At 42.2% G+C, this 14,138-nt stretch overlaps 1 long non-coding RNA gene across 1 annotated transcript; it reads left to right on the forward strand.

Annotated features, from left to right (window-relative positions):
• Nucleotides 1-1,163: 1,163 nt before the first annotated feature.
• On the forward strand, nt 1,164-6,902 carry LOC129869653 (uncharacterized). Its single transcript, XR_008762000.1, has 2 exons — nt 1,164-5,042; nt 6,097-6,902. It is a non-coding gene; the product is annotated as an uncharacterized LOC129869653 (long non-coding RNA).
• Nucleotides 6,903-14,138: the final 7,236 nt, after the last annotated feature.

The raw sequence follows: 14,138 nt of genomic DNA on the forward strand, positions 1-14,138 counted from the left end.
TTGACCTCAGCTAACCCCTCTCAGCACATCAATAATAAATACATAGTCTCGCTCATATTTGAAATGTTCCTTAGCTGTCATGAAAGTGATCATCAATGATCTAAGACAGTCCTCTGGCATTAGCATAATGTTTGTTGTTGCTAGTTAGTTGCATCAGAGTTGTGCAGCATGTGTGCTTAAATAGCTGGGTCTGCTGCATGTTGATACATAACCTGTCCAGGGATGAGTTTCCTAAAACCTTTGTAGCACTAAGGTAATTTTAAATCCATTGGTAGGAAATGGATGAACAATGATCTTATTGCCACAAATGTTTTGTCAACCTCACCCCAGTGTTTATAACACTGCTGCATCCTTCCTGTACAATGTAATGTACATACAGTAGTTATTGGTTTGAAATCTATCTCTGTTTGTAGGATGAATCTAAATGACAAAGGCTAATAATTTTTTCCATTACCTTTCAGTGTTCTCCTAGCAGCACCTGCTCTTCCAGACCACACAGAGCATCTGGAGCTCAGAGACACCTGTCATCATCATTGACCTCCGACCCCCAGCTGGAGCGCCGCTCTGGAAACACTGGGGAGAGCCCTGCCGGTAACACACACACACACACACACACACACACTAATCAAGTTTAATTGGCTATAATCGTGTAATGTAGAGGCTAATACAATGGTTTTGAAAGACAGAATCAGAGAACATGGGTTGTGTGTGACACTGTCTTTGTGTATCTGTGTGGGTGTTTTACAGACACTCCCATATGTGTGTCTGCTGCTGACAGGCCAGACTAATAGGCAGTCTGTTTTTGCCTAAATATAAATATCTACTCCATGGAAAACCAGATGGGTGGGGGTGTGTGTGTGTGTGTGTGTGTGTGTGTGTGTGTGTGTGTGTGTGTGTTCATAGCTGAGGCTTTGAGTTACCCAATACATTATTCAGTGAGAGCTCCAGCACCAAGTGTCTGCTGCATGTCGATGTAAGACAAAAATGTGCCCGAGTAACACTGCTGCATCCTCCCTGTACAATGTAATGTACATACAGCAGTTATTGGTTTGAAATCTATCCCTGTTTGTAGGATGAATCTAAATGACAAAGGCCAATGACTCTTTCCATTACCTTTCAGTGTTTTCCCAGCAGCACCTGCTCTTCCAGACCACACAGAGCATCTGGAGCTCAAGGACACCTGTCATCATCATTGACCTCCAGCTTGAGCGCCGCTCTGGAATATTAGGAGGGTGTTCTTAATGTTTTGTACACTGTGTATATATACAAAAGTATGTGGACACCCCTTCAAATTAGTGGGGGTTTGGCTATTTCAGCCACACCCTTTGCTGACAGGTATATAAAATTGAGCAGACTGCCATGCAATCTCCATAGACAAACATTGGCAGGAGAATGGCCCGTGCTGAAGAGCTCAGTGACTTTCAACGTGGCACCATCATAGGATGCCACCTTTCCAACAAGTCAGTTGGTCAAATTTCTGCCCTGCTAGAGCTTCCTCGGTCAACTGTAAGTGCTGTTGTGAAGTGGAAACGTTTAGGAGCAACAACGGCTCAGCCGCCAAGTGGTAGGCAACACAAGCGCACAGAATGGGACCGCTGAGTGCTGAAGCGCATAGTGTGTAAAAATCGTCTGTCCTCAGTTGCAACACTCACTACCAAGTTCCAAACTACCTCTGGAAACAACGCCAGCACAATAACTGTTCGTCAGAAGCTTCATGAAATGGGTTTCCATGGCCAAGCAGCCGCACACAAGCCTAACACAAACCATGTGCAATGCCTAGCGTTGGCTGGAGTGGTGTAAATCCCGCCACCATTGGACTCTGGAGCAGTGGAAATGCGTTCTCTGGAGTGATTTATCATGCTTCACCATCTGGCAGTCCGAGAGACGAATCTGGGTTTGGCGGATGTCAGGAGAACACTACCTGCCCCAATGCACAGTGCCAACTGTAAAGTTTGGTGGAGGAGGAATAATGGTCTTGGGCTGCTTTTCATGGTTCGGGCTTGACCCCTTAGCTCCAGTGAAGGGACATCTTAACACTACAGCATACAATGACATTCTAAGCGATTCAATGCTTCCAACTTTGTGGCAACAGTTTGGGGAAGGCTCTTTCCTGTTTCAGCATGACGATGCCCCTGTGCACAAAGCAAGGTCCATACTGACCTCAACCCCATCGAACACCTTTGGAATGAATTGGAACACCGACTGCGAGCCAGGCCTAATCGCCCAACATCAGTGACCGACCTCATTAATGCTCTTGTGGTTGAATGGAAGCAAGTGCCCGTAGAAATGTTCCAACATCTAGTGGAAAGCCTTCCCAGAAGAGTGGAGGCTGTTATAGCAGCTAAGGGGGGGACCAACTCCATATTAATTCTCATGATTTTGGAATTAGATGTTCGATGTGCAGGTGTCCACATACTTTTGGTAATGCAGTGTATATTCAAAGAGTTATATTTTTAGTCTCACAGTTAGCCTGTAATGGCAACTATATACACTCTTCAGCTTGAAATATTATTGTAAAGTCTCAGGTAAATACTAATCTGGGTCCTGGAGAGCTACAAGGTGTGCAGGCTTGTTTCAGCCCAGTACTAATGCACCTACTACCTAAGACAGTAAGACTAATGTTTTCCCCAGTAGGGGTTGTGGCCTGGATGCATTACATTTTTAAGAACGCTATGACTACAATGGCAGAGGTCTTCTCCTGAGTTACTGTACTCATGGCTCCCGTTCCTGAGCTGCTGCTGGCCACTCTGGATGATCTGCTCAAAACAGAGCTGAATAGATTCTAGTGGTTCCTGATAGGTTAAGAAGGCGTTTCTTGCATCACAAAAGGCCAGCTGGAGAATACTAACAGATAGACTATGGTGGATAAGATGGTGGAGACCAAGGTATTGTGGGAGCTGTGAAGATCTCACTGGAGATCCTGAAGAAGATTAACCAGAACCAGCTGGTTGAACCAGTAAAGAATGAGTACGATGAGGGTGAGACAACAGAACCAGCAGGTTAGAGGATTATAAAACATTTAAGATGACAACTGCACAAACAAATAACAGGACACTGATTTTTCAGACAAGATAACCAAACAAGAACATTTGATTTTAACAAGCTGTCTTTCTCTTTCTCTCTCAGCCCAGTGTGCTTCAGAGGTTCTAGATGTCAGAGGTAAGCCGTATGAATTAACACAACAGCACCCAGAAGGCAGAATTTGACAGGTGACGCCATTATGATACCATATTATGGTTGTAAACTTCTGGTTCAGAAGACATCATATAACCAGATATCAACCAGGTAAAGATGTATTTTTAAAATGTATTTTTTCATGACAACATCAAGACATCATGGGAAAGAAGTCATATTTTGGTTGTTATCTGGTTAGATAACCAGATAATTTTCTGTTGGCTAAAAATATGTTTTAAAAACAACCTGACCAAAACACATAATAATGATATTATTGCAAGGCCCTATTATTGCACTCTGACTAATCCAATCCAGATACACACAAACACATACAATATAGTAATCATGACCGTAAAATAAAGAATACACTTTGAATTTCCTTGCAGACAAAGACAAACTGAAAGTATAAATAAGTATGGTTGTATATGAGGGGACATCAAAGAAAGGGGAATCTGTCTAAATCTATCTGAACCAGATATACAGTGATCTCCATGTGATTGAGGGGGGCAGGTGAGGGGTCAGAGATGAGCATAGGTCATACATCTGGAATCCAGAACACCAGCCACAGGAGAGACCGCTATTGAAGCCAGCCAATGTTCAAGCCCATGTGAAAGACTGTCTCTGTTCAGAAGTTTATTCACGACTGGGCAGAGGGAAAAGATCTTTCCACAAAATAAATCATTATGTAGGGGAAAACAACTGTGATTGAACTGCTTCATGAATTCTTCCCTAAAATGAAACCAATCAAGACTATGACGATCATTTCTAAAGTTCTGTTCATATTTGATCGTCTGGATGAGTGTCGACTCTCTCTGTACTTGGAATCACGTGACCCTTGAAGAAGATGGCCGCATGAACTGAGAGCTCCGCACAAGTCATTTCCAATTCTTAATCTTACCTCCACTTCAAGTTAAACCCCATTAGCTTTAGTAAAAAAAAACACGGCGGCTACAAAAGGTGACATTACATGTGACATTTTTACCTGGACTCAAGCAATATCCGCGGAAAAAGCCTCCAAGAAACAGCTAGCTTCAGAAAAAGCTAGCGTCTCTGTCGAAGACATCCTTTCTTAGCTTAGATCCCAGCGTACAGAACTCAACATCAAACTAGATGGCATTAACTCTCAGATCAGTGGGATAGGGGGCAAGGCGACAACCCTGGAAAATGCCTTTCTTGGCATCAACAACAGGATAACCATCAACGTGGGGCGCATGGATGAGGCAGAGGGGTGAATCCTATCCATGGAAAACTCAATGGTGCATGCCATGGAAACAACAGCATCTGGCAGACGCCATGGAAACAATAGCATCTGCTACCATGGAACCTACAGCATCTGCTGAAAAGAAAATAGAGCATCTAGAAGAGAAAACAGAGGACCTGGAAAATAGACGGTGAAGGAATAACTGTGTTCTATTAAACCTGACCGTAAAAGAAGAGAGAAACATACCACTGATCCGCTACCTGCAAGACAAACTCCGAGTGGATCTCGAGAGAGCTAGTACTGAGGCCCTCACCAGCAGCCAGACAACCACCGCGCCCAATCAACATACATTTCCTGAGATTCCCTGACAAGGAACTAGTCCTACAGACGGCGAAAATCAATACCATTAAAGTGGGAAACTCCAAACTCACTTTACACCAGGACCTGTCAGCTGGAATACGCAGAGAGTTTGACGAGGTGAAGAAATACTTCAATGACCGAGGCATCTTCAGGGGATTCAAATACCAAAACGAGCTCAGGATTCTTCACCAAGGAGCCCTGCGACACTTCAAAACTCCCGAAGAGGCAAAACGTTTTTTGAAGGACAATCCTGGCCACTGAGAAAAGGACCAACGACTAAAAGTGATTACTGTTATTATTAATGGAGGTAAGACAACATATAGCCCCCATCCAATGACCCACCCGCCCCGCTAATGTCTATTTTTGAAATGTTATTTTAGCTGAGAGAGGGATAGGCCCTATAGCTTAACCCAGTCCTTCTAGTGTTTTAGCCTACTTGTTTTTCCACTTTTAGGTCAAGTGAGAAAATTAAGCATTTACAACCTGTTATCTTGTCTGTAGAACATATAGGCTAATTGGCAGACATAGAGATCAGATACTATCAATTTATATTAGGCCTACAGCCTATTTTTAATTTTTTTATTTATCATTTTCACACAGGCCTTCATCATTGATAGCCTGTCGATTACGACACATCTACAGACGTAACGAGAGGCTCAGTGTGTGAATTTATCCTTATCCTGTTGATATTTCGTTTTAATAATAACAAACAACTTATCCTATAGATGTAATTTAGGGATTTGCTCTCTCATTTGTTTTATTTTGTCCAAACATTTAGGCCTATGTCCTTTGGGGGATGTATTTGTAGTCTAGGCTATTGATTTTATTTACTTCATTTCTCCCTCTTTTTTACTGTGGACGGGGGCTATGTTGTCACGGAGAGGATTAGGCATTTATTTCTCTCTCTCAGAAGATGTTGTGCATTGCGAACTGTTCCTGTTTTTCGGAACACAGAATTGTAACTGAGCGTGGGGTTAACAGATCCGACAGGTTATGTCGAGTTGTTGTTTGATAACTTGGATTAGGTGTTCAGAGATTGTTCTTTTATGTCAGGGGTGTCAAACTCATTCCACGGAGGGCCTAGTGTCTGCAGGTTTTTGGTTTTTCCTTTCAATAAAGCCCTAGACAACCAGGTGTGGGGAGTTCCTAACTAATTAGTGATGTTAATCCATCAATCAAGTACAAGGGAGGAGCGAAAACCCGCAGACACTCGGCCCTCCGTGGAATGAGTTTGACACCTGTGTTTTATGTACACCGTTTCTTTTTCTTTTATGTGATCGCAGCTGTAACTATTATCCACCTATACTGTCACATCCTGATCTGTTTCACCTGTCTTTGTGATTGTCTCCACCCCCCTCCAGGTGTCGCCCATCTCCCCCATTCTTCCCTGTGTATTTATACCTGTGTTCTCTGTTTGTCTGTTGCCAGTTCGTCTTGTTTGTCAAGCCAACCATGCGTTTTTGTGTTAGCTCCTGCTTTTCCCCAGTCTCTCTTTTCTCGTCCTCCTGGTTTTTGAACCTTGCCTGTCCTGGCCCTGTACCCACCCGCCTGACCACTCTGCCTGCCCCTGACCCTGAGCCTGCCTGCCGTTCTGTACCTTTGCCCCACCTCTGGATTACCGACCTCTGCCTGACCTGACCCTGAGCCTGCCTGCCGTCCTGTACCTTTGCCCCTGTTGCTGTAATAAACATTGTTACTTCGACACGGTCTGCATCTGGGTCTTACCTTGATACCTGATATATACCCAGAGATTACTTGCACTAGAGTTCGATTACTGTTCGATGATATTGACTAGTACCTTAAATCTACTGACATGGAACTGCCATGGACTAGGTCATGTAATAAAACGGTATAAAAAGTGCTCTCAAAAAGGAAAAAGTAGACATTGTGCTATTACAAGAGGTACACCTCTGTGGTGCTGAACATGCTAAACTCCACAGAGCTTGGGTGGGACAGGTGTATTTCTAATCTTTCAAATCAAACAGTAGAGGCACAGCCATACTTATCCATAAGCATGTTCCATTCATAATTGACAAAAACATATCTGATCCGGAGGAGAGATTTATTCTGGGTCAATGTATGGACAACCAATTCATATCTTAAATATACATGCCCCTAACACTGATACTCCTGCTTTCATGTCGAAAATAAAAACCCTGTTCAATGAGCATTGTGTTTCTTTTGGAGTGCTGGCTGGAGGTTTTAATTGTATCCACAACTCAACTCTGGACAAATCATCTCAAGTCCCCACCACAACCCCTAGATCAGCAAAGATGTTGAACTCTTTTACTAAAGAGATGGGACTGATAGATATCTGGGGAGAGACTAATAGCTCATCTATGGACTATACATACTATTCCAATGTTCATAACACCTACTCTTGTATAGATTACATTTTTATCCAAAAGATTTTCATTAATTCTACCACTTACACAATCTGACCAATAGCACTTTGTCTGTGTCTGCTTTAACCTCTGTAAAAAATATCCTGAGGTCAAAGAGCTGGAAATTCAACACCTCCATGTTGTCAAACGAAGCATTCCATACATTGGTTACTACATGGATAGACAACTACACACAAGACAGCAAAGACTCTCCTGTTTCTCTGGCCACAATGTGGGACACTGCCAAAGCTACACTGAGGTCATCTAATTGCATATGCTTTCTTTAAGAAAAAAAAGCAATGGAAGCACACAGGTTAGATCTTGTAACACCAGATCTGAATAGCCTTTTCAAGGAAAATTATCTCTCACTCCTGAATCGAATCGGGAATGATCAACGAACCTGGATCTCCCTCCCAATTAGCTTAGTCAGAAGAATCAATGTTATCCGTATGAACATCCGCCCTAGATCTAATTATTTATTTTAGATGCTCCCATGCTATCTCCCAGTTAATTATTTCAAAACAACCAACCAAAGCATCACCAAATTTATATGGGGCAATAAAAAACATAGGATCAAGTTCTCCACTCTATCGAAACCTGAATCTAAGGGTGGTCTTGCCCTTCCCTTCCTTCAATTGTACTACTGGTCTGCCCAAATCCGCAACATGCTAACATGGATCACAAACAGACAAGACTCGATGTGGATTCATGAATAACTTTAGAGAAACCTTTGTGATTAACAGCACCCTACTAGCATGGAAGGACTAGGAAATACTGTTGCATTTCTTACCAGATATGCTTCCACTCGCCTATAGTATGCAACCCAGACTTGCCAAAATCCCTGAGTGATGCCAACTTTCATCTTTGGCATACTTTAGGGATCAGGACCTTTTCAGACCTGTTTCATCAGAACACAACTACACTGAAATCCTTTCAAGAGCTCTGCAGTGAATTCAACGTGCCAAGAGCCAAAAAAATGCAATGTCTTCAAATTAGACTTGTAAATTCCTCATTCACTTCCAAGGGGAGGTTTAGAGCTCAGCTGAATGAAGTTAAGACCCTTGTTACAGCACAACCCATCAAAGGCAAAATAGACTCCTGAGACATTCTGAGAATGTGGACTCCTCCTTTACTCCTTTGAAAATAATCTGGAAAAAGGACCTTTGTCTGACTATCATTGATGAGTTATGGGCGGATGTTTGCAACAGGGTATAGTGCTCCTCTACTAATGTAAAAATGAAAGAATCTAATTACAATTTTCTTGTACAAATGTTATTTAACACCAGTGAGACTCCATAGAATCAATAGACATTTCTCCTGATTGTAAAATATGTACCTTTTGAAAGTGGAACCTATATGCATGTATTTTGGAGTAGTAGAGAGATGATCAGATTTTGGTAATCTATACACACAAAATTCTAGATGTTCAGTTTGGTATGACCTCTGTCTCTATCTTCTTAATGCCCAACAGGACCTTGTTCTTTATCCAGACAGAGAAAATGTGTTTGACTATCACATACTTTGCTAAGAAATGTATTCTCCTACTGTGGGCTTCTAATACTTCTCCTACATTTAAAATATGGATTGACCAGATTGTTGACTTTCTCCCTCTTGAAAAGCTCACGTATGACCTCAGCAAGAGACAGCCCAGGTTTGATAGACTCTGGTCTCTATTACTCAACTACATTTCAAAATGGACAGAGTGAATGGAAAGATTTGGGAAATGAGTGTATATACAGTTGAAGTTGGAAGTTTACATACACTTAGGTTGGAGTCATTAAAACTCGTTTTCCAACCACTCCACAAATTTCTTGTTAACAAAATATAGTTTTGGCAAGTCGGTTAGGACATCTACTTTGTGCATGACACAAGTCATTTTTCCAACAATTGTTAACAGACAGATTATTTCACTTATAATTCGCTGTATCACAATTCCAGTGGGTCAGAAGTTTACGTACACTAAGTTGACTGTGCCTTTAAACAGCTTGGAAAATTCCTGAAAATGATGTCATGGCTTTAGAAGCTTCTGATAGGCTAATTGACATAATTTGAGTCAATTGGAGGTGTACCTGTGGATGTATTTCAAGGCCTACCTTCAAACTCAGTGCCTCTTTGCTTGACATCATGGGAAAATCAAAAGAAATCAGCCGAGACCTCAGAAAAACAAATGTAGACCTCCAAAAGTCTGGTTCATCCTTGGGAGAAATTTCCAAATGCCTGAAGGTACCACGTTCATCTGTACAAACAATAGTACGCAAGTATAAACACCATGGGACCACGCAGCCGTCATACCGCTCAGGAAGGAGACGCGTTTTGTCTCCTAGAGATGAACATACTTTGGTGCGAAAAGTGCAAATCAATCCCAGAACAACAAAGGACCTTGTGAAGATGCTGGAGGAAACAGGTACAAAAGTATCTACACTGGGGCAAAAAGTATTTAGTCAGCCACCAATTGTGCAAGTTCTCCTACTTAAAAAGATGAGAGAGGCCTGTAATTTTCATCATAGGTACACTTCAACTATGACAGACAAAATGAGAAAAAAAAATCCAGAAAATCACATTGTAGGATTTTTTATGAATTTATTTGCAAATTATGGTGGAAAATAAGTATTTGGTCACCTACAAACAAGCAAGATTTCTGGCTCTCACAGACATCTAACTTCTTCTTTAAGAGGCTCCTCTGTCCTCCACTCATCACCTGTATTAATGGCACCTGTTTGAACTTGTTATCAGTATAAAAGACACCTGTCCACAACCTCAAACAGTCACACTCCAAACTCCAGTATGGAGTATAAGTATTTGGTCAATAACAAAAGTTTATCTCAATACTTTGTTATATACCCTTTGTTGGCAATGACAGAGGTCAAACATTTTCTGTAAGTCTTCACAAGGTTTTCACACGCTGTTGCTGGTATTTTGGCCCATTCCTCCATGCAGATCTCCTCTAGAGCAGTGATGTTTTGGGGCTGTTGCTGGGCAACACGGACTTTCAACTCCCTCCAAATATTTTCTATGGGGTTGAGATCTGGAGACTGGCTAGGCCACTCCAGGACCTTGAAATGCTTCTTACGAAGCCACTCCTTCGTTGCCCGGACAGTGTGTTTGGGATCATTGTCATGCTGAAAGACCCAGCCACGTTTCATATTCAATGCCCTTGCTGATGGAAGGAGGTTTTCACTCAAAATCTCACGATACATGGCCCCATTCATTCTTTCCTTTACACGGATCAGTCGTCCTGGTCCCTTTGCAGAAAAACAGCCCCAAAGCATGATGTTTCCACCCCCATGCTTCACAGTAGGTATGGTGTTCTTTGGATGCAAATCAGCATTCTTTGTCCTCCAAACACGACGAGTTGAGTTTTTACCAAAAAGTTATATTTTGGTTTCATCTGACCATATGACAATCTCCCAATCTTCTTCTGGATCATCCAAATGCTCTCTAGCAAACTTCAGACAGGCCTGGACATGTACTGACTTAAGCAGGGGGACACGTCTGGCACTGCAGGATTTGAGTCCTTGAAGGCGTAGTGTGTTACTGATGGTAGGCTTTGTTACTTTGGTCCCAGCTCTCTGCAAGTCATTCACTAGGTCCCCCCGTGTGGTTCTGGGATTTTTGCTCTCCGTTCTTGTGATCATTTTGACCCCACGGGGTGAGATCTTGCGTGGAGCCCCAGATCGAGGGAGATTATCAGTGGTCTTGTATGTCTTCCATTTCCTAATAATTGCTCCCACAGTTGATTTCTTCAAACCAAGCTGCTTACCTATTGCAGATTCAGTCTTCCCAGCCTGGTGCAGGTCTACAATTTTGTTTCTGGTGTCCTTTGACAGATCTTTGGTCTTGGCCATACTGGAGTTTGGAGTGTGACTGTTTGAGGTTGTGGACAGGTGTCTTTTATACTGATAACAAGTTCAAAACAGGTGCCATTAATACAGGTGATGAGTGGAGGACAGAGGAGCCTCTTAAAGAAGAAGTTACATGTCTGTGAGAGCCAGAAACCTTGCTTGTTTGTAGGTGACCAAATACTTATTTTCCACCATAATTTGCAAATAAATTCATAAAAAATCCTACAATGTGATTTTCTGGATTTTTTCCCCTCATTTTGTCTGTCATGGTTGAAGTGTACCTATGATGAAAATTACAGGCCTCTCTCATCTTTTTAAGTGGGAGAACTTGCACAATTGGTGGCTGACTAAATACTTTTTTGCCCCACTGTATATCCACAGTAAAACGAGTCCTATATCAACATAACCTGAAAGGCTGCTAAGCAAGGAAGAATCCACTGCTCCAAAACCACTATTAAAAAGCCAGAGTACGGTTTGCAACTGCACAAGGGGACAAAGATCGTACTTTTCAGAGAAATATCCTCTGGTCTGACGAAAGAAAAATAGAATTGTTTGGTCATAATGACCATCATTATGTTTGGAGGAAAAAGGGGGAAGCTTGCAAGCCGAAGAACACCATCCCAACCGTGACACACGGGGGTGGCAGCATCATGTTGTGGGCGTGCTTTGCTGCAGGAGGGACTGGTGCACTTCACAAAATACATGGCATCATGAGGGAGGAAAATTATGTGGATAAATTGAAGCAACATCTCAAGACATCAGTCAGGAAGTTAAAGCTTGGTCCCAAATGGGTCTTCCAAATGGACAATGACCCCAAGCATACTTCCAAAGTTGTGGCAAAATAGCTTAAGGACAACAAAGTCAAGGTACTGGAGTGGCCATCACAAAGCCCTGACCTCATTCCCATAGACAATTTGTGGGCAGAACTGAAAAAGTGTGTGCGAGCAAAGAGGCCTACAAACCTGACTCAGTTACACCAGCTCTGTCAGGAGGAATGGACCAAAATTCACCCAACTTATTGTGGGAAGCTTGTGGAAGGCTACCTGAAACGTTTGACCCAAGTTAAACAATTTAAAGGCAATGCTACAAAATACCAATTGAGTGTATGTAAACTTCTGACCCACTGGGAATGTGATGAAAGAAATAATAGCTGAAATAATCATTCTCTACTATTATTCTGACATTTCACATTCTTAAAACAAAGTGGTGATCCTAACTGACCTAAGACAGGGAATTTTTACTCAGATTAAATGTCAGGAATTGTGAAACTGAGTTTAAATGTATTTGGTTAAGGTGTATGTAAACTTAAGACTTCAACTGTACTGTAAGGTGCTGTAAAAAAAACGCAGTATTTGCTTGTCTCAGTTAAAGCTGGAAATAGCTAACATGATCACAGATAGTGCTGCTGCAAATTTGTTTTTTGTTTTGTTTTTTCTATTTTATTATATTCTATATGTCTGCCACATCTATGAATGTGTTTTGTTTGTTTGAAAAACATGAAAACTTAATAAAACTTTAAATAACAAAAGAAGCTCTAAAAGATAACAAAAAGCCAGCCTGGCTGGACAAACTGATCGCAAGCCTCATCACAGGAGATCTCCTCTCCTCTGCTCTCATCTGGATAACCTCACGACCTGCAGCAGCCAATCAGATCCCTCGTGAGCACATCCACCAGTGGACAGAGGTACGAGGGTTCAATGACCCACAGAAGGAGTACTTCAGTAACAAAATCAGTGATGTGAACCTGGCCAGCAGCATCTTCAACCATTTCAAGTCATCAAGGAGCCTCCACATCATGTCACAGTCTTCTGTTGGATTTTAGCCACTGTTCCAGAGAAACTAAGTTGAAGCAGAGAGTGGAGTTTCCCAAGACTCTGAGGCGTTCTTACACATCCTGATATTTCAGATAGACAGGATGAGAACAAATATTTGTTCCTTAGGAAGTCCTTAAAGTTTGAGTGCTGGCATTCTGCCTGCTGCAGAAGGAACATCTGATCTTCTACAAGGATGACCTGAGAGATCGTGCCATTGATGTCAGACAAATATCAGTCTACTCAGTTTTATGCACCGATCTCATTGAGGTGGAAGGGAAGATGAGTCAGAAGACAATGTTCAGCTTTGTTCATCTGAACATCCAGGAGTGTCTTGCTGCTGTGTATGTGTTTCTCACCTTCATAAACAGCAATGAGAACCCACACACACCAAAACTCTCTTGTCAAACTTTTGAAATGTGGGAAACACCAACTTATGATTAGGACAAGGCCTTGCAGAGTAACAATGGACACCTGGACCTGCTCCTTCTGGGCCTCTCACTCGAGTCCAATCAGACTGCTCTACACGGCCTACTGACACAGACAGGAAGCAGCTCACAGACCAATGAGAAAACAGTAAAATACATCAAGAACGCAATTAGGGAGAATCATCAATCTGTTACACTGTCTGAATGAGCTGAATGACTGTTCTCTAGTGGAGGAGTTCCAAAGCTACCTGAGCTCAGGAAGTCTCTCAGAAGTCGAACTCTCACCTACACAGTGGTCAGCTCTGGTTTTTGTGTTGCTGACATCAGAAGAGGAGCTAGATGTGTTTGACCTGAAGAAATACTCCAGATCAGAGGGGCTTCTGAGACTGCTGCCAGTGGTCATAGCCTCCAGAACAGCTCTATGAGTATTTATTTATTAGACATTATGCAGGAGGAAATATCTTGAGATACACTGTCTCGTTTTCAAGGATCCAAATGAAAAAACAAACAAACAGTACAAACAATACTTAGTAAGAAGAATAAAATGGCAACTTGACAGTCGTTGGACCTGGGTTTGAGTCCCGATCGGGGCTACCCCCCGAATTCACTACAATATTCTTCCATGGTTGGTTTCATTGACTCGAGTCAGGACCTCTAGAATGTATTTACTCTTATTTCTTATGTAGGCTGAATCAGTGTAACCTCACAGAGAGATGCTGTGAAGTGTTGGACTCAGCTCAAACCGCTCTCATCTGAGAGCTGGACCTGAGTAACAATGACCTGCAGGATTCAGGAGTGACGCTGGTCTCTGCTGGACTGGAGAATACACTTTAAAGTGGAGACACTGGGGTCAGTTACTATGGAATATCATAATGCACTAGATATTGAGAACAGCATTATTACTTTCTCACACACACACGCATATGGAGTCAAATCAG

The sequence above is a fragment of the Salvelinus fontinalis genome, chromosome 14 (genome assembly GCF_029448725.1).
Source record: "Salvelinus fontinalis isolate EN_2023a chromosome 14, ASM2944872v1, whole genome shotgun sequence".
Taxonomy (NCBI): Eukaryota; Metazoa; Chordata; class Actinopteri; order Salmoniformes; family Salmonidae; genus Salvelinus; species Salvelinus fontinalis.